We start from the raw sequence: 26909 nt of genomic DNA on the forward strand, positions 1-26909 counted from the left end.
CTATATCCCATCTCTTATCTATAAAAAAATCCATGAAACATCATCATTTCAGTTGTGATCAGCAAAAGTCCATTAAGGGTTACTAGAGGTAACCTATTTTAACCTTGATCACATACAACAATTTTACATTCCTTCCTTTTACTTTTAACAATCTTGGTATTTAGTCGCTTCAAATAATCTCCTAGACTTGATTTCTTTTTAATTTTGGGGGGCTCTTCTCACAGAATTTTTCAATGCTTTAGCAAAGAATACAAATAGGATAATTGTCCAGGTCACACTCTTGGTTTATTTGTATATCCCTTTTAATTATTAAAACATCAGCCACGTTTTTTTATGTTTAGTGCAACATCTTTTTCCATATCATTCTTAGCCTGTCATTTAAAAACTATTTTCAGATCAGTCTGAATCTTGTCTGATAAAACTTGTTCCTCTTTTGTAATATCTTTTAGACATAGTCTATCTATAGTGGCAAACACACTTAAAATTAACTTCATGGTCCATTGTTCAAACATATTTTTTAATTTGTTGGATGTGAAAATAACTGCTCCATTATGTATTAGTAAGTGGAGTTTGAATGTTGTTCTTTAATTGTAATCTTCAGTTTCTTCTAGTTCCATCTACTGTCCAACCTTAAAAGTCCCATCCTAAAAATATTTTTTTAAAAGCATTTGCTCATGGGAGGGCTTCTTATAATTAATTACAAAACTTTATTTCAAATCTATCATTAGTCCCTCGTAGGATCCCTGCTCCGGAGCTTGTCGGGTGTGAGTCCTTATTGGTGAAGTTGGACCTTGAGGGTCAAGTGGGCTTGTTAACGTACCTTCCTCCCAACAGCGTTACAACAGCCCTCCCCTCACTCCTCGAGTCAGTAGCCGAGCTGGCGGTAGAGTTCCCCAGGCTTATGGTCCTGGGGGACTTCAACCTGCCTTCGCTCAGTGGACACTCTGATGGCTTCCATGACAGCCATGGACTTGACCCAAGTAATCCAGGGTCTGACACACTCAGCGGGGCACACACTCGACCTCATATTCCTCTCGGAGCAGTGGAGACGTGATCTAGATTTGAGGGGCATTATGATCTTGCCCTTGTCATGGTCTGATCACTTCCTACTGAGGCTTAACTTCCGGAGACCAATCCCCCACTGTAGGGAGGAGGAACCGATTAGGTGGTTCCACCCTAGGCGCCTGACCCTATGGGATTTCAGACGGCGCTTGGAGAAATACCTGACACTCTCGTCCATAATCCGGTAGAGTCCTTAGTCGCTGCTTGGAATACAGCGGCGGTGGGGGCTCTAAACCAGATTGTGCCTTTACAGCCTCTCCGAGGTAGTGGATCCAGGAGAGCTCCTTGGTTCACTGAGGAACTCCGGGAGATGAAGCGCCAAAAGAGACGCCTAGAGCGCCGCTGGAGGGCCAGTAACTCCGAGTCAGACCGAGCACTGATGAGAGCCTTTATCAGGACCTATCTCATGGCAATACGGGCGGCGAAATCGGCGCATTTTGCCGCTCTTATTGCATCCGCTGAATCGCACCCAGCTGCCTTGTTTAGAATAGCCCACTCCCTCTTGAAAGGGAGGGATGCGGACGACCCTTTACAAGGTAGGGCTGAGGAATTTGTTCAGTTTCTAACGGATAAAGTCGCTCGGATTTGGACAGATCTGGACTCCAATTGCACGGTACCAGCCAAGGTACCGGGGGAAGGTCTTGAGCAAATTTTATGGAGCGAGTTTCAACTTGTCGCTCCTGAGGAAGTGGACAAGGCCCTGGGAGCGGTGAGTGCCTCCACCTGTATACTGGACCCGTGCCCCTCCTGGCTGGTCTCGACCAGCAGGGAGGTGACACGTGACTGGATCCAGACGATAGTTAACACCTTTCTCCGGGACGGGTCCTTCCCGCACCTCCTAAAGGATGCGGTGGTGAGACCCCTCCTGAAGAAACCTTCTCTGGATCCAGCCATCTTGAGTAACTATCGTCCAGTCTCCAACCTCCCCTTTGTTGGGAACGTTGTTGAGAAAGTGGTGGCCTTTCAACTCCGACGGTCCTTGGATGAAACCGATTATCTGGATCCCTTTCAGTCTGGTTTCAGGCCTGGTTACAGCATGGACACTGCTTTGGTCGCGCTGATCAATGATCTCTGGCGAGCCAGAGATAGGGGTCACTCCTCTATCCTTGTGCTTCTTGACCTCTCAGCGGCCTTCGATACCATCAACCATGGTATCCTTCTGCGACGGTTGCGGGAGGTGGGAGTGGGAGGCACTGTTCTTCGGTGGTTCTCCTCCTACCTCTCGGACAGGTTGCAGTCGGTGTTGGTCGGAGGGCAGAGATCGACTCCTAAGCCCCTCAATTATGGGGTGCCGCAGGGTTCGGTCCTGTCCCCCCTCCTATTTAACATCTACATGAAGCCGCTGGGTGAGATCATACGCCGGCACGGGATTAAATATCATCAATATGCGGATGATATACAGTTGTATCTGTCCGCCCTGTGCCAACTCAGTGAAGCGGTAGAAGTGATGTGCCAGTGCCTGGAGGCTGTCAGGGTCTGGATGGGAACGAACAAGCTGGCGCTCAATCCCGACAAGACCCAGTGGCTATTGATGCTCCCTCCCAAAGATGGTACAGCTATTCCATCTCTCAGCCTGGGGGATGAAATTATACGCCCCTCAGAGAGGGCCTGCAATTTGGGAGTCCTCCTGGATCCGCAGCTGACTTTAGAACATCATCTGTCGGCTGTGACCAGGGGGACCTTTGCCCAGGTTCGCCTGGTGCACCAATTGCGGCCCTACCTGGAGCGGGAGGCCCTTCAGATAGTCACTCATGCCCTCGTCACCTCAAGACTGGATTACTGTAACGCGCTCTACATGGGTCTGCCCTTGAAGAGTGTTCGAAGACTTCAGCTTGTCCAGAACGCAGCTGCGCGAGCGATTGTGGGTGCACCTCAGTACACCCACGTTACACCTATCCTCCGCGAGCTGCACTGGCTGCCCATTGGTCTCCGGACACGCTTCAAGGTGCTAGTCATTACTTTTAAAGCCCTACATGGTATCGGACGTGGGTACTTGAGAGACTGCCTCCTGCCAGTCACCTCCCAAAGACCTATCAGATCCCACAGACTAGGCCTCCTCCGAATTCCATCTGCCGGCCAATGTCGGCTGGCGACTCCTCGGGGGAGGGCCTTCTCTGTGGCTGCTCCGGCCCTCTGGAACGATCTCCCCGTGGAGATCTGGACCCTTACTACCCTTCCGGCCTTCCGCAAAGCAGTTAAGACCTGGCTGTTCCAGCAGGCCTGGGGCTGTTGAACTATCCAGCCCCCTTCGAGGTTACGGCTGTTGTAGAATTTTAAATTGCTGTTTTTTATTTTATTTTTTTGTATCCCCTCCCTTTTTATTGTTAGCTGCCCTGAGTCTCTCGGGAATAGGGCGGCATACAAACTTAATAAAATAAAATCAAAATCAAATCAAATCTATCTGGACCCTTAAAGGAAACTCAGGTTTTCAGATTTGTTGATCCAAGATTCCTAATAGCTGAAAAGCTGTTAACAAGCAATTTCAGAAGTGACTAGAAAAGGAAATATGCAAACTCAGTATCCCTTTGAAGGCACTGGCTGTGATTTGAGCAAGATGGATATTCCCTCATCTGCCAGAGCTTTAATCAGCAAAAGTACAATTTACAGTTTCCTTGCAAGGAGCAATTGTCTGGAGCGCTTGTGGACTATCTCAAGCCCTTTTCTTGTCAAGAGAAATATTACAAAGAGCTAGTCTTGCTGGCTCTTTATTTGGTCGCAATCACCGGCTCCCCTTTTAATGAGCTGTCTACTATTTGCCTTTTCTTCCTTGGAAGTCTGAAACCTTGATAATTACTGGCTGTGTTAACGTTTTCCAAGCTTCCATCTCCACACTGGACATCTCTTAATCTACTAGCTAAGTGCAAAGATAAATTTATCTAGAATAACACATTTGGCAATCTATACAGAAGAGGATCAACTAGACACAATGTGGCCCCTTCTTATGGTCTGCACAAAACGTGTGTGTGTGTGTGTGTATGTGTGCTCGCTCACATGTTGCAACAAAGGCAACTTCTGAACACATAGCTTCACAATTAAGCTTCCTTTAAGCACTTTAAAGATCTGTCAGTTTTGCTCATGAGAAAAATGAATGTGAATGTGGACTCTAGCTTTGCTTTCTGCATTGATCTCCATAAGGAAACAGTGACAGCAATGAAATGCCTCATAATCCATGAGGTTTAGTTTCCTAAATACTGAAATCCCTGACTTTTTTTTTCTAGGTATGTTGGAATGCTTTACAGATAGTTTTTTGCTGTAACAATCACATATAACATATACATGAAGATGTTAATTATGAAAACAACATGGGAGTGACAGAGCTAATCCATTCAATCCTGCTGTCTTATCTACAGCTGTGTGAAAAAGTCCTGCACGCTTTACGGTTTATGACATTTTTTGGATAGACCATTGATTTTATGATATTTTATGCTAACTGCCATGCAAATATTGTTATATTTAAATAAATACTGGTGGTTTTTAAGTGAAAAGCATCAGCTTTTTGCAATTTGGTGCTGTTCAGATGAGGATTGTGAATTTTCTTGCATGCTTACGACTATGAAAACAGATTAACTGATGCATACCCAGTGGCACACGTGTTGCAATTACTAAGGCCAATGCTTGTGTTTTGTTAACATTTTTATTGTTTGTGGCCCTGAAAAGGACCGTTTAGGTCAGCAGTTCTCAACCTGTGGGTCGCGACCCCTTTGGGGGTTGAACGACCCTTTCACAGGGGTCGTCTAAGACTATCGGAAAAGACATATTTTCGATGGTCTTAGGAATCAAGAAACTTGCATGCCAGTGTTTGGAGTTGTGGCAGTGGCAGCGGCTGCCTTGGAAAAGGAAGGGGCTACCTGACAGGAGCGGCGGTGTGAGGACAGCCGGCGCTCAGCCAATTGCAACAAGAGAGGCACCGGCAGGCGGATGGGATGGCTGCGATTGATGAGGGAAGGGGGGAGAATGGAGCGCCCGAGCACCAGCGAGGCTGCGCCCTGAGAGATGGCAGGGCCGGGCTCGGTCTCCCAGCAGTGAGGGGAGAGGACGCCGGGAAGGAGCCGAGAACCGAGGCTGGAAGGATGGCGACGATGTCCCTTCAGTCCGGAGCCGCTTTCTCCTCGGAGACTCGGAAGTTCACGCGGGCACTCTGCAGCAGCTGGCTCCAGATGTTCGGGTTTTCCCTTTTCTGTAAAACCTTCTGTCCATTCACAAGGAGACTTGCTTTTGTTTCCTTCCCGCGATATCTATGAATGAATGAGTGGTTGGAAAACTTGGGAGCGAGAGGATTCCAGGAGTTTAGGGGTGGAGGGGAGAAAAGGTAGCCATCACAAAACATTTTCAGCAGCCGCTTTGAAAAAAAATAAAGCACTAAATCTTTTTAGTTTTAAGTTTTAAGCTTCCATGCTTAGAATAGAATGGAATAGGAAAATGGAATGGGAATAGGAATGGAATAGGAATAGGATGGAATAGAATGAAACAGAATAGAATGAAATAGGAATAGAATGAAATAAAAGGAAATAGAAGCGTGATAAGACACACAAGGAATTTGTCTCCAGTGCACCAAATCAGTGTACATATAAACAGCAAGTAATAGGTCATAGGTCATAATAATAGTTACAATCATTAGTTACAAACAACAATTGATAAATCATAAAGAACCAGTGGGACAAGATGAAAAATAGAAGGGGATATCCAACTAGTACTGTATTTCTCTTTGACCCATTTTTTTTACTGTCTTTCTTCTCCGTTTTATTTTTATTTTGTTACCAACTGAAATATTTCATGGACTTTTTATAACAAGGTTAGAGGTTATTATATTATATTATTTATTATATTATATTATTTATTATATTATATTATTATTTATTATTTTCATTAGCAAACCATTTCACAATATATAATTACATATTGTTTTGTGATTAATCACTATGCTTTAATTATGTTCAATTTGTAATAATGAAAATGCATCCTGCATATCAGATATTTACATTACGATTCATAACAGTAGCAAAATTAGAGTTATGAAGTAGCAACGAAAATAATTTTATGGTTGGTGGTCACCACAGCATGAGGAACTGTATTAAAGGGTCGTGGCATTGGGAAGGTTGAGAACCACTGGTTTAGGTAATCAAATAGGTTACTAAAATGAAATTGGCCAGCCCTTATTGCTTATCACCAGGCAGCATCACTTCAACATAGACAGTATAAGCCTTTGCATGTGATCTTTGGTGACAGTGTGGTACCAGGCTGCAATAAGGATCCAATCAGCTCCTGCTTAGTTTTCGGATGCTTCTTGCTTATTTCGTAAACAATCTTGGCCCACACGTTCTCAATTGGGTTCAAATCCGGGCTCTGAGCTGGCCAATCCAGAAGTCAAACACCATGCTTCTTCATCCACTGCTGGACAGACTTGGCTTGATGACAAGGAGCGTTGTCATCCTGGAAGTAAAAGTCCTTCCCTACAAGTTGCTTGGCTGAAGGAAGCATGTTCTTTTCCAGGACTTCAACATACTGCTTGGAATTCATGATTCCCTGCACAATTTGTATCCGACCAATACCAGAAGCAGCGATACAGCCCCAGATCATCATGTGCAATGGATGCTTCACAGACAGATTCAGGCAGTACAGCCTAAATTCTTCAGCTGGAAATCTTCTGACATACTTATTGCACTGATTCCCAGTCAAGTAGTAATTGCTCTCATCACTGAAGATGACCTTGGCCCACTGTTCGTTGATCCACTTGGCATACTTCTTGCCCCATGCACATTGACGAGAGCAGTGAGCAAAGGTTTACTTCAAGCCCTGCAGCCTTTGAGCCCTCTGACAAGCAGTCTGCGATGCACTGTGCTTGTGCACATTTTTACATCACATGTTTCACCCCAAATTCTTGTAATGTGAGGTGAGCTTCGTGTCAGCCATCGAAATGCGCTGCAGAGCCTGATTTTGCCGACTTTCTTGGTCTTCCAGAACGGAGCCTGTCATCAATTGAACCAGTTATTTGGTATTTTCCAACAACTCTGCTCACTATGGTGCGATGGTATTTCACTCTCTTGGCTATTTCTTCATATATAAAGTTTTTTATTTTTTCATTTTCATAACATACATGTATACTATTACATAACCAACATTGTATTATATTATTAAATGTTTATATCAATTCATCTTACCAGGAACTCCCAAAAACAATTCTTGGCTCTTCTGCTCTCCATATACCATATCTGTACCTTATCCATCACTTTCTTCTCCCTCTCTCCTCCTCCTTCTATCTCCTTTATTCCCTCTGTTATCCTTCTCTTCTCTACTTCCCCCTCCTCTCTCCTTCTCCTCTCTCCCCTTTCCACTCCTTCTTTCTCTCCTCCTCTTCCCTCCCCCCTGTCCTCTCTTCTTCCCTTACCTCCCTCCTCTACTTCACACTCTTCATCTCATTTACCTGGTGTATTTCAGCCTCTGAGCGAGCTCCATTTTATGTTGATGGTATTTATAATTCCTTTTCAATATACATATTTAATTTTAACATATATCTTTCTCCTTTTTTAAAAGAGAAAAAAGTATACATATATAGTAATTGTATTTTTTTTTAAAAAAAAATCAGCCTATTTTTGGCCGAAATGTAGACCTGGTTACAATTCCCAGCTATTCTCATGATTATATTTATATAATTATGCATCCTTACATGCCCCAACTTTGTAGTTTGTTCTTTATAATCTCAATAATTTCCCATTGTAAATATATTTCATATTTCCTCTCCATTTTTCCATATCTTGGCTTAGGTTATCTTAATTATCTTTAAATAACAATCCTTACTGTTCAATGTTCATTACAATTCCCTTAATCTACTATATAGAATAACAAGCGGTACACATCTCACTTTGTTCATCATCTTAAGAGTTCTATGTGTGTCCATATTTCATATATTTTAACCATAAGTAATTGTCCTTCCATTGTCATATTCAGTCAATTAGCAATTCAGTTTAATTATCATGTATAAAAGTGAATCACATACCTCTGCTTTACATTCTCCCCATAACAGTTTCATATTTGTCCACATTCCATATATTTTAACCTTTATTTAATTAACTTTCTATTATCATATTCAATCAGTTAGCAACTCAGTTTTATTATCATGTATAGGAGTAAACCACATATCTCATATTTCCCCATATAACAATTTCTAACTGTCTGATTTTTTCTTAGTAAGTCTTTTGTCCTACTCCTCTATTCCTGTCTTCTCCCTTTTCTTTGTTTTGACATGTCCACCGTCTTCAATTTTCCCCAAGGCACTGTCAAACCCAGTGAAATCTTTTGTATTTCCCTTTATTGGGACGTAACCCCCCCCCCTCTTCAATTTTCCGTATGCCACTGTCAAATTCAGTAAGATCTTTTGTCTGCTTTTTATTTCTTTTTGTTGGGACACATCCTCTCTTTTCAATTTTCCCTGTACCACTGTCAAACCCAATGAAGTTTTTTGTCTGCTTTTTATTTTCCACCGTTTCTACCCCTTCATTATCCCCCCTCTTCTTCCTTCACTTCCTGCTTCTCTGAGTTCAAAATTCTATTTAGACTTGATTTTAATGATTTATGCATATTTTTTATAATTTCACATAGTTCTTCAAATTCCCACCTTTCCATAATGTCCACTACCAAAGTTACAGTTAGTTATACAGTTCTTATTTCAGAGTTCTGGTCCATCTTAAATTTAGCTCATTCAGCTGATGTGGAGAGGAAGAAAGACAGGAGCCATCTTGTCCTTTGTTCTTCCTTTGGCAACAAAAACAGGGGGAAACTTTGTACTTTCCCAGCTCTTAATTCCCCCCCCCCCTTAATGTAATGATTCAGAGAATAAATTTCTGACCTACGAGGGACCTGTTGCACTCCCTCTGGGTCTGATGAGACGCTGCCCCTTTTTCACACACACCCCGGAGGGGGGGGGTCTGATCCAAAAAGGATCTCGATATTGGTTTGTCAGACAGAGTTCATGTGAGACTCTTCAGAGTTTACACCCCCTCATCTGTCCAGCTGGAAAACTTACGGTCGACTCTCTCTTGGCTATTTCTGTACAGGAGTAACCCTCTTCGTGAAGCACAAAGATGCGATGCCGCTGCTCAGTACTGGTGAAAGCAAAGGCCTTCATCCTTGCCCGCAGCCAGAGCTAAATTAAATTTCTTGATGCTTTTCATGCCTATTTATAGTCAGAGAGTATGACAACATTGATTGGCTCATAGATTTAGCCTCTGTGCATTTTGATTGGTCAGCCAAAGCTCGTTGCTGATTGGCTAGTTTCAATCCTAACATTCTCGAAAATTCAAATTGTGTTTGTTTTAGCACATAAACTCACTCAAAACCTTTAAAAGACTTTGGTTATATTAATAAAAATTATAAAAATAATCCGACTACAGAAATTTCCATCAAAGTACTAATTTTGCGTGGTTTCTATGAGTGAAAATTTTATTTAAACATGTAAATACAGCTTAAAACTGAAAGCGTGCAGGACTTTTTCACACAGCTGTATGTAGAATTATTTAGTTTTAACATTCCTGAAAGAGAAAGCTGTTTATGAAGGAATTCTAATATAAGATAATAAGATAATTCCACATGGTTGATCCTAAAGATGCTTCCAAGCAAAGGGCACTTTACTTATGGAGTTATTCCTTCATTTCCTCATTGAAAATTTGAAATGGTAGGGAACTGAAGTGGAGTTAAAAATGGAAGATAATGATATCTGATCTGATGTGAAGTAGCAATGCAATCTGGAATGTGAAAGAAGGCAGGGCAATTGCTTTTCTGGAACCAGGCATAGATAGTGAAACTTTTGAAGTATTTTGCCGCTTACTTCAGCATGGCATTGTGTTTAAACTATGGGATGAATGCCAAGGTAATTCAAAGTTTACATAAAGAAAAGCACCCATGTAAGTTAAAAAAGATTCCAAATGATTTATACTTCTACTGAAGCTCACTGAGAGAGGAAGGAACTCTGAAGGACATTGAAAACTCACCACTTCAATTAATCTCGTCAGCTGCCTTAAAATTGAGGTTTCATTTTGTGACCATAACTACATAACACTGTAAACCCAACATGTGATTAAATTTAACACCTTATCCTAAAATGTCTATCTTGTTCAAAACGATTCTGTCCATTCTGTCAGATGGTCAGTGAGGCTCTGCTTAATGTCTTGTCCTAGATCAGGTAAGAGAGGCATCAGATAACAGATTAACAGAGTTGGAAGGGACCTTATAGGCCATCTAGTCCAACCCCTCACTCAAGCAGGAGACCCTACACTATTTCTGACAAATGGCAATCCAGTTTCTTCTTGAAAGTCTCAAGTGATGAAGCCCCCACAACTTCCAAGGGCAAGCTGTTCCATTGGTTGATTGTTCTCACTGTCAGAAAGTTCCTCCTTATTTCTAGGTTAAATCTCTCCTTGGTCAATTTCTATCCATTATTCCTTGTCTTGCCCTTCAGGTGCTTTGGAAAATAGCTTGACGCCCCCTCCTCTCTGTGGCAGCCCCTCAGATATTGAAACATTGCTATCATGTCTCCCCTGGTCCTTCTCTTCACTAGACTAACCATGCCCAGTTCCTGTAATCATTCTTCATATGTTTTAGTCTCCAGTCCCCTAGTCATTCTGGTCGCTCTCCTCTGAACTTTTTCTAGAGTCTCAACATCTTTTTTTAGTGTGGTGACCAAAACTGGATACAATACTTTAGGTATGGTCTTACTAGGGCTTTACAGAGTGGTATTAGTACCTCACTTGATCTTGATTCTATACCTCTGTTAATGAAACTTAGGATTTCTTAAACTTAGGCTTTTTTAGCTGCCGCTGCACACTACTGGCTCATATTTAGCTGGTTGTCCACTAAGACTCCAAGATCCCTCTCACAGTCACTGCTATCAAGCCTGGTTTCATCCAGTTTATATGTGTACTTTTGGATTTTCTTACCTAAGTGTAGGACTTTACTTTTCTCTAAATTGAATTTCATTTTGTTAGATAGGGCCCAGTGTTCAAGTTTGTCAAGATCCCTCTGGATCTTGAGCCTATCTGCTAGGACCGTGATGGCGAACCTGTGGCACACAAAGCCCTCTGTGTAAGCACACAGGCCCTCACCAACTGCTTTTCTGGATTATCTTCGTATAATATTGGAAAGATAAAGAAACACTGCAAGATGAAGAGATAATTAAGAAGAAACCAGACTAGTGATGGCACTTGCGCCGGAGCCCCGGAAACTCGAAGACCAACTGGCTGGCGTGCATACATGCGTCAGAAACCAGAAGACCAGCTGGCCAGCATACACATGTGCACTGGCCAGCTGGTCTTAGAGTTTCCAGGGCTCATGCCACACGCACATTCCGGTTTGGGCACTCGGTGCCAAAAAGGTTTGCCATCACTGTTCCAGGCTGTTAGCTATTCCTGCAAGCTTAGCATTATCTGCAAATCAGTCAGATGTTTTATATGGAACTGATTCTGATACTGTGGAATATGTTTGCCCCTTGGAGATAAGCTCCCTTGTTGCTGATTTTAAAGGAGACTTAAATGAGATGGTCATACCAATAACAATGGGAACAAGTGCACTGTTGGAAGACCTGAAGGACCGAGTTGGAGACAAATCCTCCCAGATAACATCTATGTAGTCACTAAGCATTTACACCAACCATAATCACTTGATGGTCCTGATGACTAATGAGTGGGAAGGAGTCCTATTTAGTTAGTGTTGTAGTAATTATGCATCGTAAAGATCCTTTTATATGAAATTACTCTGCACATTTCTAGAGTCAATAAATTAGGATATTTAATTTTTTAAAATAATAGCCTTTAGAAAAGAAAATGAGTTGTGAAGTCATTAAACATTTCTGTATACAATATTTAGTTTGTCCTGTGGGAAGTTATCATCCAGCCCTCTCCCAGAAAAATGAAATATCCTAGGAAATATTGAAAAGGCAGAATATTTCTCTGGATGTGAAAGACAGAATAGTTGCCTGTAGCTTCCTGCCCATCCCCACTGTTAATGGGCCAGGCTAACCCACTTTACATAATAAAGACTTCACCAGCAGCTACAGAAAGGCATGATAATATTGGAACTTTACTCAACTGACTACATGGCATCTGAGAACTCATCCATACCTGGACTCAAAACACAGCCTAGAGAGTAGCCCCTGCATGGCCCCATGGGAGTCTGACAACCAATCAGAATACACTTCTTACACAGGAACAGGAAACAGAGAGGTGGGACTAAACAGGGTATAAAAAGCCTAGCAAGCACCTCCTTCAGCCCTTTTCTTCTTCTCCACCAACATTGAAGCATGTGATCACCTTTTCTGTTCAGGGCTCAAGCCCTGTGGCCCTGTCCAACAATAAACCATCTTTCCAAGCAGCCTCCATGTCTCCAGTGTCTTTTTCCCCACTTGGAGCTGAACCCAGAAGGACATTTCTTTCCACAGTCCTTACATTTAGTTTGTCCTTACATTAAGAATCGACTTTATAACTTCATGTCAGCACCTATGACGATATGACCAAAAACTTAATTTTATACAAAAAGTAAAACTTTATGACAAAAAGGCAAGACATATCTATAGTAGCATAATGAACTCCCTGAGCAGATTGAAATCTACTGTAACATTTCTAACAACAGAGTCAACAAAAAAATAGAAATTAATGAAAACACATGTAGCATCATCCTAATGAGTTCTATTCTGGCCCATCATATATATATATATATGGGATTACTGGGATTCGAACCTGTGCTGTATTGCATCTTAGGCAAATGTCTTAGCCATTAAGCCACAGGTCTCCTCCTTATCAGCTGAAGCAGTTAGCTTCCTCCCATAATTGGGGCTTACCAGGGGTTGTGACTCTAAATATATACCTTCTTCCCTGGCTTCAGCTGATAAGGAGGAGACCTGTGGCTTAATGGCTAAGACGTTTGCCTAAGATGCAATACAGCACAGGTTCGAATCCCAGTAAGGGTATGGCTAGCTGATGAGAGCTAAATAGCTTGAAATAGATCTATACTAGTCTCCCTTTATTTATTTATCAGCACAAATAAAAAACACAAATATAACAAAGGCAACAGTAAAAATATTGGGTTTCTGTCGTGATGGACTCTTGTGACGAGCCGATTGACAGATGATGGAAGCAGTTAGCTTCCTCCCATAATTGGGGCTTACCAGGGGTTGTGACTCTAAATATATACCTTCTTCCCTGGCTTCAGCTGATAATGAGGAGACCTGTGGCTTAATGGCTAAGACGTTTGCCTAAGATGCAATGCAGCACAGGTTCGAATCCCAGTAAGGGTATGGCTAGCTGATGAGAGCTAAATAGCTTGAAATAGATCTATACTAGTCTCCCTTTATTTATTTATCAGCACAAATAAACACCCACACACACACACACACACACACACACATATATATATATGTTATATTTGTGCTGATAAATAGTATATATATATATATTAGATTACTTTCTAAGTTGCAACATAACCTTTTGAGGTTAATAGTGCATATTATTAAGAAATATAGAGGTTGAACTGATAGAACATAAGAAAGCTTGTCACTGGACTTTACAATAGGATCCCCAAAGCAAGATTTTCTTAGATGAAGCTTTATGTGAGCCAGCTGCACAAAACTATTTTGCCCCAAATTCATACTGCCCATTCTTTTAGATGTTAAAAGCAGGCATAACTACAGCTTCTCCTAACTGCATGGTAAATTAACGTTAGTTATTGAAATCAAAAACTGCTGAGAGGAGCAGTAGGGATAATGGCAAAGTTTGTTTCCTTTCATTTGCTACTGATTCTAACTTTCTTGCTATGGAAACATGCCTGCATATAAAGATATATAAAAAGAGTTTCCTGGGACTAGCAGGTTAATTTTAAAGTGTATTGCTTTAACAAAAATGGATTTGGAAAAATAACAAACATAATAGTGCAATCTTTCTGTTGCAAGATAATATTTTACAGCATTACTATTATATTACCATAGAATTGTAAAGATATAACAATAGCAGGACAGGTAGATGTAGAGTGTCACCCAGCCCTTGCTATGAAAATATGGTATCCTGCTGCCCTGGACTCTCCTTAGCTAATTAAATGCATCTCTTCAAGATGGAGAGATGAATATTTTGACATTATTTCTGGCTGATGAATAGTCAATGGCATATCAATCATCTCTCTAACATATAGACATTTTTGAAGAATAAAATAGGAATTATCATTAATTATTCCCATAATGATGCTGCAACCAACCACAATGTCTTAAAGAGGGGAAAAAATGGATGTTTTATGATACAGAAATCACCAAAGTAATATTAGGTAAATGATGGTCTGGGAATCATGTCGTTCCTGGTTTTCTAACCTGGAATACTGGACAATTTTCATCCAGTCTCCAACCTCCCATTTTTAGGGAAGGTTATTCAGATAGATCCACAGCGTCAGGGAAATTCAAAATCCTGATTATCACATTTAGAGTCATGGCATAGAAGATCAGTTTATTTGTGGGTCTGCCTATCTCCAAGGGCTTCTGCTCATTATACCAGATCCAACTGAGTGGGCATAGTCCAAGTCCCCTCTATTAACATGTCATCTTGAGGAACTGAAGAGACGTACCTTCTCTGTCATGGGGCCTGCCTATGGAACAGCTTCCAATGGATCTTTTGTCCCTTCCAAAAGGCTGCTAAAAGCTGGCTTTTATCCCAGGTAATAGGACTGGGATGTTAGGGAGTCTTAAAGTGTGAAAATCTCTCTCTCTCTTTCTTTCTCTCTCTCCTCTTCTCTCCCCCCCCCTCTCCCCTCAAATTTTAACTATCCAGCCTTATATAATTAAGGTAGCCATATTAATTTTTTAAACAAACAAAACAGGAAATTTTCACTGTTATATGAACAAGGGTTAAAATTGGTTACCAGACAATTCCAATCATAATGCAAATTGCTAATGAGGAATGACTATAAATGGGATTGGAAATCCAGTCAGATATCATTACAGTTATATGTTGGGATGTCCATGTGACTGGAGGTGTTTTTTCTAATTTTTTTGCCATGCTCGTTAATGCGGCAGTCATTAAGTGAACCATTCATTTGAACAAGAGTAACAAATTGAAAAAAATGCCAGAATCTGGCAAAAAATATCACAAATCAGGGTCATGTGACCACAGAATGCCGTTAATGATCGCAAATGTGACTATCAGGAGAGCAATGAAACCATTTATAATAGCCAGAGGGGTGCTTTATGGCCATATAATTGCTGTTTATTGCCACATAATTGTTGTAAGTGTAGACAATATTAAGTGACCAGTCCTAAGTTGAGGACTATCACAGCACATTTTACAATTAAGACAAACGTGCAACCGTAAAGTATACTTTCCCCCTAAATCAGCATATAATTCAATGAGAAATGTTTCTGTGCAATGAAAGGCAATCTTTAACGCAAATGTATTAATACAAGTCAGCATTCTGCTAGGATGTACATTTTACGTTATTCAAAAGTAACCAATGTAACTTGGTCAAATATACTCTATCACCAATCAATTTATCAGTAGTCAAATGCTGTGAAAAAGATAATATCCGCTACATAGATTATCTAGTAAAATCATTATCTTCTCCAGCCAGAGGGCATATATTGTATTCTACAATCACATTGCCAATGGGAAGTGACCTAGTTCAGCTAATAAGCACCTAATAATCTACAAGGACAATTTCTCAGTTCAGCCCAAGTAATTTAAAACATGTTAAAATATTTGTGTCAGCAAATGTTCAGAATTTGGTTCTACGGTATTGAAAATCCTGATGCCAACTCCATTATTATTGATGGGATTGGCAACCCTTATTCAGGAGTATGATCTTAAATATCTGTGTATTAATATCAGCACATACATCATTGTTTGCAACAGAATTACACGTATTACCGGTGTCACATTAATATTATGCTAGCATATATTTTCAAATCTCTGCTTCTGTGGGATCACTGTCACGTCCCTTAGCTGCTGCATGAGCATACCTTGGCAACCATTTTCATGCAACATATGTATCTACACAACGTACGCCTCATAAAGCTGTTGCAGCTGAGGCAGCTTATAGTCATCTTTATCTTTTCAGTTTTAAAATATTTTCTTTCCTTGACAAAATGTTTGCCATGGACAGTGCTAGCACAATTAATCAACAGTGTTAATGCAATCAAAACCTAGGATCTGTCCACATTAGGCTACTGTGGCTATCTCATATGTTCCTTCTGTTAGGCTCTACCATTCATCATTATTCTGCTCTGGGATACTAGACAGATCACATACCTGGCTCCCTCAGTGTCCCAATAGCATTTTCCAAATATTCTTTCAAATATTACCTGGGCTCCTTATTTACCCAGGTTTAAGCTATTCTGCTATCAATCAGAACACTACTGTGAACTTTTTTTTTACTGCTTCTGCCACATGAAGATTTATGTAGACCGGCTATTTAGTGTGCATGTATGTGTGCATGTTACCTTTAGTTTTTGGATGGTGTGATGTCAGAAATTATTGCTAGATGGCCTGGCCATGGCCACTTACTGCCCACATTGCTATTCTTTGCAGCACTAGTTGGAGACAGAGCATGCTTGTTATCAATCATTTCCGCACTTCATTGTACACATTCCTTCTGTATCTACAACATGTCAACCAAGCTATTTGTGGACATGAGTTTGGTGCTCTTTCAAAAGAGCATCAGAATAGTATACTGACAAATCAGATGCAGAGAATCTCCATACCTGCAACCTGTTAATCAGTCACCTTTACAGGAGTTAAAACTGGTGAAAATATTGCTGTGCTCTGGGCTAATTGGTTACTAATTTCTTGCAGTGGCAAGTTTCCAATTAAAAAAGTACATGGGAAAGTAGCAAATTCTTTGACTTTAATGCTTTGTACCCAGATCATGTGATCTGAATGAATGCTCAAACATTTCAGACCTTTCATGTTTTCCTTTATTAATATTCTGTTTTCAACAAATAAAGGATAAAATGTTTCAGTCCTTTTAAGTTAGAGAAAAGGATAATTGCAGATAAGGAAACTATGTTTATCAAATTATAGCATAAATTATTTTCATTTCATTATAAAAGAATCTCCAATTAAACTGACTGAAAATAAATACATTGTAGAACGATTAAGAAAACTATTTTCACACACAATGCTTTATGTTAACATTTAGGAACTTTATCAACCGCACTTCATTCATTCATTTATTCATCCCATTCATTCATTCATGCATGCATGCATTCATTTATTCATGCATTCATTCATTCATTTATTTATTCATTCATTTATACAATTTAAAATGTATTTTTCAGTATAAAATCAACCCAGTTTAATTTCATATAACAGTGAAGCCAAATAAAATGTTTCAGATTAAAACCATAAAATAGCATAACAATATCTAGATAAAGAGGTAGAACACAATAGCATAGATGAGTAAAATATTTGGAGAAAACATATAGATTTTCAATTAATATTAAGAGTTTACAAAATTACAAATCATATGCCACTCAGAACTTGTTGGAAGTTTGGGGAGCACATAAAATTGATAAATACATAAATAAGATTTGCAATAATTTTGACAGTGAAGGGAAGGAATTCTAAAGACAAGGTACATATATTCAAGTGCAAATTCTCTACTATGCTGAACAGCCTGCAAAATATGAACTCTCAAGAGCTCTTCTCTGGTAGAAGGTAGTGAATAGGTCAGATATAACAGGAAACAAGATTCTTTTGTGGTTTGGGTCCTAAATCAACATTAGATAGCAAGCCCATAAACAATTGTTCTAGTAACTTGAGACTTGAGAAATTTGGTCACAAAGTAATTGAAATTAAGTAGTATATTTTTCCCTTTTTTGGCTTGTTTTTTCCCCAAAAGTAAGGGGATCAGATCAAATAGGGTCCCAGAGAGGGGAATCACTCCTATTATCAAACTTGAATAAGGTGACCAGATTTTAACATTGGTAAAGAGGGACACCATTGACGGGAGAGGGGGGGGGGCGTTCTTGATTTAAAAAAAAAAATCGGGACGCGGGGCAAATTGTTCACGTGTGGCATGCTCACATTTGTGAACCTGTAAGATTCACCACTGGTCCTAAGTCACTTTTTTTAGTGCTATTGTAAATTGATTAGTCATTAAATGAACTGTTGTAAGTCAAGGACTAGCTATACTGTTCTAAACAAAAAACCTGTAACCATATATCCCCATAACCATTAGTCTGATCAGCCCTTGTAACATATATCACAGGCTTCAAGATGGGGACATCTGCAATAGGAAATCAAAAAAGATAGTTTTCAATTATAGGCTGGAACCAACATCTTGACTATTCTGACTCCCCACAACCCTACTTCATGTTAATATAAAGAAATTAGGTGGATACAATTCCATATTGAATTCAAATTGACTTACAATCGTGTGTGTGTGTGTGTGGGTATGTACACAGTATATCATATACATATAGCATTGTAAAAGTGAAATTTCCACCTATTGTCACTCATATACTGGGTTCCTAATTTTATCTAAGTTCCTATTAATTTTAATGGTTTTATATTGCTGTTTTATTGTATTGTAAGCTTCTCAGTATCACTTTGGATAGTAAGATGAGTGGCATATAAATTTAATAAATAAATAAATAATACTCATTAACTTATCATACCTATCTATAGATAAGCACAAAAAGCAATTAAACAAGCATTTGCAAGAGGAGAAAAGTACCTTGAGTCTAAAAGATAACCTCTTGGGATTAGGGGCATGATTTTGTTCCTTGATTTGGCAGATATGCCATTTTAGCAAAACGTTTCAGAATCCAATCCTTAAACCTAAATCATAGTTTGCCGGTTGCCTGAAGAAATATCATCTGTTACTGAGATGGATTAGAACTAGTTAAACACCAAGCCTTCCTTGAAAGGCAGGGAAACCAAGTTTCTTAAGCATTTTGAAGCAAATATCATTTAAAGGTCTTACTTAACTCCAAGTGATCTTTTGCATATTGGGGAGGTAAGTAGGCTAAAAACAATTCAGCCTTTTATTTCCTATCAATTCTGGCGCAAGGTGATGGTTTAACCCCCCCCCCCACCCACACACACACCAATAGCGCGGAGGCTGAGGAAAATGAGAGCGGAGAATCGAGCTGCTCATTTTTCCGCAACCTGGCGGGGCAGAGGAAACGAGGCGAGGTGGCTTCAGGTGACAGCCCTTTGGAGGCTTCGCTTCTCGGGCCGAGCCCAGGTGCGTCTGTAATAAAGCCCATGGTAAAGTGGTTGCCACCGCAGCGCCGGCTGCCTGGTAACCGGGTCCTGCCCCTTTAAGCCGCCGGAGGGTGGGACGGAGGCGGAGAAATCCTTTCCATCCCAACCTCTGGCCGGTTCCTCCGGCGCTCCCACGGGTCGCTGGGTCCTGGAGCTGTCGCCCTTTCCTTTTTCTCCTTTCACGTGCTCACTCCCCACCCCATGCAGGCGGCAGAGGGGAAGGAGTCTCTGGTGGCTGCAGCAGCAGCAGCAGCAGAAGCGGTGGCGACGGCTAGAGCACAAATCCGGGCAGGTGGCTCTGGCTCTCCCTTCCCCAAGCATGTCCCGTTGCTGCTGGCGCCGCGGCGGGAGGAGCGAGCGAGCTACCGACCGACCCACGCGTCCCATCGCCGACTCCAACTCGGCGGGCGAAGGGGCGAACTCTCATTAGCAGCGGGGATGGTTAAACGTTACATCGGAAGATTGATGGGGTATTTTAGAATGCAATCAGCGCAGTAACAACTAAACAGGCAGGCATGCCAAGTGGCACAGGACAGGCAAGAATTTACCAGGGGCTTTTTAATTAGGGGTGGAGGGAGATGGACCTCAATTCAGGACCGCGTGAGGGAGTCCTGTTTTTTCAAGCAAGAATTCTCAAAGAGCAGTTGCTGCCACGAATGAAAAGCAGCTTTTAACCCCAAGCGCGATGCCACAAATGTCACTATTTCCATCTGAGCCGCCACCACAATCCTTGCACGCCAGCAAGAAAGAGGAAGCGAGAAGAAAATAATAAATAAATAACCACCCTCCCAAGCAGCCGGAGCTTGCAAAGGGCGATGTTGCAATGAGGGTCGTACTCCTGACCCTCTAAAACTCTCGGGAAACTCTTTCGCAGCCACGGGGGGGGGGGAACCCTGTCACAGGAGCAGCCCCACTGGCGGGAGAATGACGGGACGGCTGCGAAAAGGCACAAGGGGGGGAGATTGACAGCAAGGGTCCGTCCCGCTGCTCGCCTTAAAGCTCTCGCCTAGCCAAGCTCTGGGGTTGCAGCCGCTGCTCGCCATTTCCTCAACTCAGAGTACGGAGCGCACGCAAAACCCTGCCATGTGGGACTCCCCGCAAACCTCTCACATATTCCCCCCACCCCCCCGCTCGCTCCGTCTTACCAGATTTCGGGGGGTATCTGTAGAGGGAATTGGACGGGACATCCACCTCTTCCACTCCGGCGTTCTGGGGTTGCGGGGGGGGGGCAGAGAGGAGGGGGGGTGTCAGCTTCCCAGTTTGCGGCAGACCTTTTCTAGCCAGCGCAAAGGACTTTCCCGGACTTGCTTTGCTGAGCGGGGGCTTTAGTAGAAAGGAAAGCAACTTCAGAGCTGGTGTCAGGCCGGCAAAGGCTTCCCACTGCCGGCATGACTTTGAAGTGCCGGCTTGCCTTCCGTGCGGGCCGACGTGGAAGGCAAGCGGCAAGCCAGCACTTCAAAGTCATGCCGGCACTTTAGCGTGCCCCTCGGCCGCCATTCAGCGAAACATGTTTCGCTGAATGGCGGCCAAGTTATAAACTGCCGGCATGACTTTGAAGTGCTGGATTGCCTTCCGCGTGGGCCGACGTGGAAGGCAAGCGGCAAGCCAGCACTTCAAAGTCATGCCGGCACTTTAGCGTGCCCCTCGGTCGCCATTCAGCAAAACATGTTTCGCTGAATGGCAGCCGAGTTCTAAACTGCCGGCATGACTTTGAAGTGCTGGATTGCCTTCCGCGTGGGCCGACGTGGAAGGCAAGCGGCAAGCCAGCACTTCAAAGTCATGCCGACAGTTTAGCGTGCCGGCAGGCAGGGCTGGAGCGAGCGAGCGTGCTCCGTCCCGGTGGGTGCATGAGCGGAGCACTTTTCCAGCGCTCCTGTGCCTGGAGAGCTCCGTCTGCATATGAGCCCAGGATCCGCCGCTTGCGCTCCCTTGCTCTGCCCCGCCACCCGCCTTCCCTATCTAGGGGCTCCTCCAGCAGAAGTAGCAGAGTCGCGTCGAGCGCCGCTCTGCCTTCCTCCGCGCTCTTCCCGCCTGGACGCCCAAAGCCTCCCAGCCCGCCCGGCCCGGGGCAAGTCAGCTGCAGTGCAGCGGGCGGCGATCCCACCACCATCCGACCGGTCACTCGCCCCACCCGTCACTTACTCTGAGTTCGGAGAAGAAGCGGTGGCCCCAGGTGGCTCTTTTCGCGGAGGCTTTCCCACGGCTTGTCCGGAAATGGGGCTGGAAAGGCGCTCACTTGCTACGCTACCCCGCCCATGTGAGCGGCAGCGGATGGGCGGGGGAGTGAGTCGAAGAAGGCACCAAAATTAAGCGGGATCTTTTGGGAATGGCCCGGGACACGGGAAAAATTATGAGAAGGCGTGCCTGTCCCGCCAAATGCGGGACGTCTGGTCACCTTAAACTTGAACCATCTCAAAAGTCTGAAAAACAAGCTACAATTGTGCATCTGAGGCCTCCCATAACTGTGAACCACCACCCGAAACCATACAAAGTGGACCAACAAATGGTATGTTTATCAATTCAATCCCAATAGTACAGAAATGAACATTCTGAGAAAGTCACCCATTTGGGTAAAGAAGTGAGGCAAAAATAAGTAAAAGAAGGGTAAAAAGAAAATGAAATATAGGAGACAAAGTGAGAAGAGCAAAGGCCAAGCAGTTCAAGTGGAAGAAGAAAGAGTGACTAAAGAAGTTGTGCACTCTGGGAACATGGCAATGAGCTTTGTGGGCTGAAAAGATTATGTTCTGAATTGCAAGAAATACCATATGTTCTAAGAACCAGTAATGGGGGATAGTGTCCTGCTCTAATAGTAATAGAAATGTATGGCAGATTGATTCAAGGGTGTGACATTGAATGAGTAAAGAGGGAGAGCTAAAAAAAATCTAAGCAGTGAATGCTCTGAGCATTCAAGGGGAAAAATGAAATGCTGAAGAATCCAAACAAGGTGATAGATCTCTAAATTATGCCTTCTTGCTAATACATGTTTGGACAAATCATACTATGAGGAATAATTGTAAAAAAGACTTTAAACATCTCTGAAGACATTGCAGAAGATTTTGAGGATTCAAGTGAATCTCCATCCATCCTTCTACCCTACTGCTATGTGGGGGAGTGGGGAACAGTGTAGATCAATTTCTGGCTATGAAAATTGTATCAACTGGAGAAATCTGGATTCTGTACCTTGGTCTGAAATATAGTCTTGATAAAATGTTGGCATGAGAAGGATTGAACCTCACAAGGACTAGATGTGTTCACAATGTGTTCGGCCAAATCATGGCAAACTTGGTTAGGAGGACTTTAAATTGAATCTAATGGAGAATAAAAATTAAAACCATGAAATAAGGTGTTGGAGACTACAAAAAGTATGAGTATTGCTGAAACTGAGTCACTCAGATAAAATAAAAAAGATAATTAGTTGATTATGTCTATGGCCTTTATTGTCAAAATACAAATGATCTAGTGTATATGGGAAAGAACCATAGTAAAAGTGAACTCTTAATTTTTTCTTCTTCTATCTAATCATGTCCAATTCTTGGCAGATGTCTAGACAAGTCCCTGTAGTTTTGTCAGCAAGGGTTTTTCAAAAGTGATTTGCCATTGTCGTCTTCCTAGGGCTTAGAGAAAGTGACTGGCTCTAGATCACCAAGCTGGCTTTGTACCTAAGATAGGGCTAGGACTCAGAGTCTTCCAGTTCCTAGCCTGATATACATTCCTGCTCAAAAATCCATATAAAATTGGCAATGTTTTACAGAATATAGGTTTAACTACATGAAAGGATATATATATAAGCAATATTATTGGTGCCCACTATCATCTTCCAACTTAGGACAAAATGTATGCCTCCCTAAAGCAAGCTATAGGTCCTTCGTAGAAGCAAGAAATAATAGTAAGGGGAAATTTAACTACCTACTGGGAAACAAGCTCTACACAATTCCCGATTTCTCTTATTGTTAATTTTCTCTTTAAAAAAGTACTGATACGTTATTGCTTGACTTACAACTATTCATTTAACGACTGGTCAAAGTTCAAAGTTATAACAGCATTGAAATTTACAACCAATCCTCATATTTACAACCAATCATCACACTTATAACTATGTTTTAGCCATAAAGGTCAGCTGGGTGAGTTTGGGTCAGTCATTTCCTCTCAGCCCAGCCCACCCCAGCCCACCCCATAGGATAATTGTTATGGGGGGAAAGGGAGGAGGAAGATGTGCTGGATATGTTCATAGTCTTGAGATATTTGTAAGAAAATAATAAAGGCAGACTACAAATGAATAAATAAAAAAAGAACTAGCAGTTGTGATTTAACATCTGGTAAAACCTGCCTGATAATGTAAGATTCAACAAAAGGAGCAGCACCGGGCTTGTCAACAACTTTCAAATTGCTAACTGGTGTAGTAGCTGATGCAATCCAATAGCATCTAGTTGAAAACAAACTGTTTCCACCTGAACTGAAAAGAACTCCCAAACAGCAGAGGTACAAAAGATCAGTTCCTAATTGACAAAATGATTTTGGGTTTATTCTGGTTTTTCTTCAGGTCGTAAAAATCTCCCAACAAAATGATTTTGGAAAACTGTATGAGAAGGCCGACCAACTTGAATGTAGCTTGGATTGACTACAAGAAGGCATTTGACTTACTGCCATAAGATTGCACAATCAAGTGCCTAGGAATAACAGGAGTCAGTAGAAACATCAAAGTTTTGTGCAAATATCAATGGCATAATGGAAGACTTCATTGCTGGTCAATGGACTGTGAGAGGTTAATATCAAGAGAGGAATCTTTCAAGGAGACTCATTATCCCCACTACTATTTATCATTGCAAATTCTTCTGTCAACAATACAGAAAACTCAGGCCATGGCTATCAAATGTCAAAATCATCTTCCAAGCTATCCTACCTCCTTTACATGAATGATCTGAAACTGTCTGGAAAAACACCGTATGAAATAGAATCACAGCTCAGCCCTGTCTGTATATACAGCCAATAGATTCAATGGAGTTTGGACTGGATACATGTGCCAAACTTACCATTCACAGGGGGGAAATAGTGAAAATAGAAAAGAATCAAGAAGCCCCATGGAAATAATATCAAGAACCTGGATAAAGAGCCTGGATGAAGACTATAAATACATAGGCATCCTTCAGGCTAACAACATCAAGCATACTGAAATCAAGATGATTAGAAGTGAATACTTTATAAAAGTGAAGATCTTAAACTCTAAACTCAATGGAGGAAATACCATCAAAGCAATTAACAACTGGAATAGTGGACTGAATTCAAATAAAACTAAAAGACTCTACTTACCAAGGAAAATAGTTGGGTAAGGAATGTGGCAAGTGTACCAGACAGTTGAAGAAGAGAAAAGAACATTGGAAGAATATCTGAAGGATAATGAAGAAGATGCACTGAAGCTAGCATACTATGAAGGCTTATTGAATACTGGAGGCCTCAAAGTGGAAAGTACTGGAAAGCCCAAATGTTCTTGTAAGAAATACCAAAGAAAGAATAGAAAAGAGACATGGTAAGAAAAAGCATTACATAAAAAACAAGGCAAAAGTAGATAATAAGATCTGGCAATGGCTAAGAGCAGGAAAGTTGAAGAAAGCAACAGAGGGGCTAATTCTGGTACACAACACCAAGCCTTAAGAACAAATGCATACAAAGCCAGAATTGAGAAGACAGCAACAGACAGCAAATGTCACCTCTGCAAAGAAGCTGATGAAACAAACAGTGGACCTCCTAGTTAGCTGCTGAAAGATCACACAAACTTACTATAAAAATGGCATGACCAAGTTGCAACAATGGCATGTTGGAATATCTGCAAGAAATGCCATTTGTCTGCAAGCAAGGATTGATGGAATCACAAAATAGCAAAATAATAGAAAATGAAGGTAGCAAATGATGTCATGTTTGATGTCATGTTCATAGCATTTACTTAACAATTTAACTTTAAATATTAATTTAATTAATTAATGTAATGTTTAGTTTATTTATACAAAGCTTTTATTATTTTTACCAATAACTCAGTTATAAAGTTAGTGGTTATATTTGCATCCCTGAGGCCCTGAAAAAAACTATACATGGAATGACTTTAATCCACAGAAAAACTTGAGGCCCTTCAGATGTTTGGGCTATTATCCCTTACTCTTATTGTACATTAACTGTGTAATAATGATTAAAGCATTTAAGTTACACGTAGTTTTCTCTGTATATGTGTTTGCATGTTTGCATAAATACTTACATATCAGCAATGTTAGTAAAGTGGAATTAACATTAACCAGATGCCACTAGATCTGGAGCAAATGATTGTAGAAAAATGCAGGAATAATGTTAATTATTTAAAACTCTCCAGGTTACAGGAAGTATCTAAAAGCCATACCTAAATATTTATCAATGCTGTTTTAGACACGCTCTGAATAGTAATATGCATGTTATCAAAATTGCTTTTGTCAGAATACCTGCATTAAAAATAGAACACATTCCTATATAACTGACTTCAGGATGCATTTCATCTTCCTGTTTACATATCATATGATAAATCTGAAGTTACTGAAGAAAATGACTCATAGGGACCTAATTCCAAATAAAAGTACTTTTAGTTTACCTGTATACCTCAGACTGAGACAATAGTTTTGAAGACCTGCTGAAACAATTTTCCAAGAGACAGCCTCATGATATATGCACATATATTAATACTGTCCCAGTGCTGACTGTGATCAAAAAGCTTTTGCAGAGTTTGAGACAATCCAAAAGCTTAAAAAATTATAAAATGCTAAAACAGGATGAGCATCACATCACAAGTATAAATACCCTTGCAGTATTCAAATCACTCCCAACCTTTCTCTTTTTCCTTCACATTTCCAAAGGCGCCACAAAAATCTTTAGGAGATAAAAAGAGTTTTCAAGAGGAAAAGCAGGGTCAGGGAGCACTTGCATTTTCTGGTACATGCAATTACCTCATGTTTTTTTTAATTGTCTGCTCTGATCAGAGCTAACAACATATTTATTTAGCCTTCTATAACAACCTACCAAATCTATTTAAGCAAGGGGAGAGTGAGAGAAGAGAAAAATGCAAATACTGTACAAGAGAAAATCTATTTGTATTGCAGGAAATAATCTTATTTTGAACTACTTGGAATTGTCCCACATACCCCTTTGTTGCCTTTTGCTACTTACAAGAATCTCTGTTGCAAAAATAATTGCCTCCAAAACTGTTCTAAAAATTGTCACAAAAGCATACCACGAAAGCATCAAGCATTATTTCCCCTTCAATCCTATGTATGGGTTGGACTTGTTACCTCACCTCAGTTTAGTTTCTTTCAAAACGACAGCCATTTAGGAGTGCTTGAACTGTTCAGATTTGGCCTAGGGCCCTAAATGCGGGCAATCCTCTCTAGGACAATATTCAAACACACACACACATCCCACCACCCCAGACGTCTCCCTCCCTCCCCCCCCCCCCCGCTTTACTTTCAGGTTTGTCAATTACAAAGCAATCCATTTATTAACTCTTTCACCTTTTTTATTAGGTCACGTTTAAGATCTTGTGCTTACATGCCTCTGCCCTCTAGTGGAAGGTATAGGGCCCCTTGTCTTCTGCCACGACGTTTCCTCCTT

The 26909-nt window shown here is 41.3% G+C and overlaps 1 protein-coding gene across 1 annotated transcript in view; it reads right to left on the minus strand.

Annotated features, from left to right (window-relative positions):
• ATN1 (atrophin 1) overlaps window positions 1-26660 on the minus strand; it is a 69225-nt gene extending 42565 nt beyond the window's left edge. The window contains exon 1 of the mRNA XM_032212889.1: window positions 26596-26660. The gene's annotated coding sequence lies outside the window, so the exon portion shown is untranslated. The remainder of the gene's footprint in view (window positions 1-26595) is intronic.
• Window positions 26661-26909: the final 249 nt, after the last annotated feature.

This window comes from Thamnophis elegans, chromosome 3, assembly GCF_009769535.1.
Source record: "Thamnophis elegans isolate rThaEle1 chromosome 3, rThaEle1.pri, whole genome shotgun sequence".
Lineage (NCBI taxonomy): Eukaryota > Metazoa > Chordata > Lepidosauria > Squamata > Colubridae > Thamnophis > Thamnophis elegans.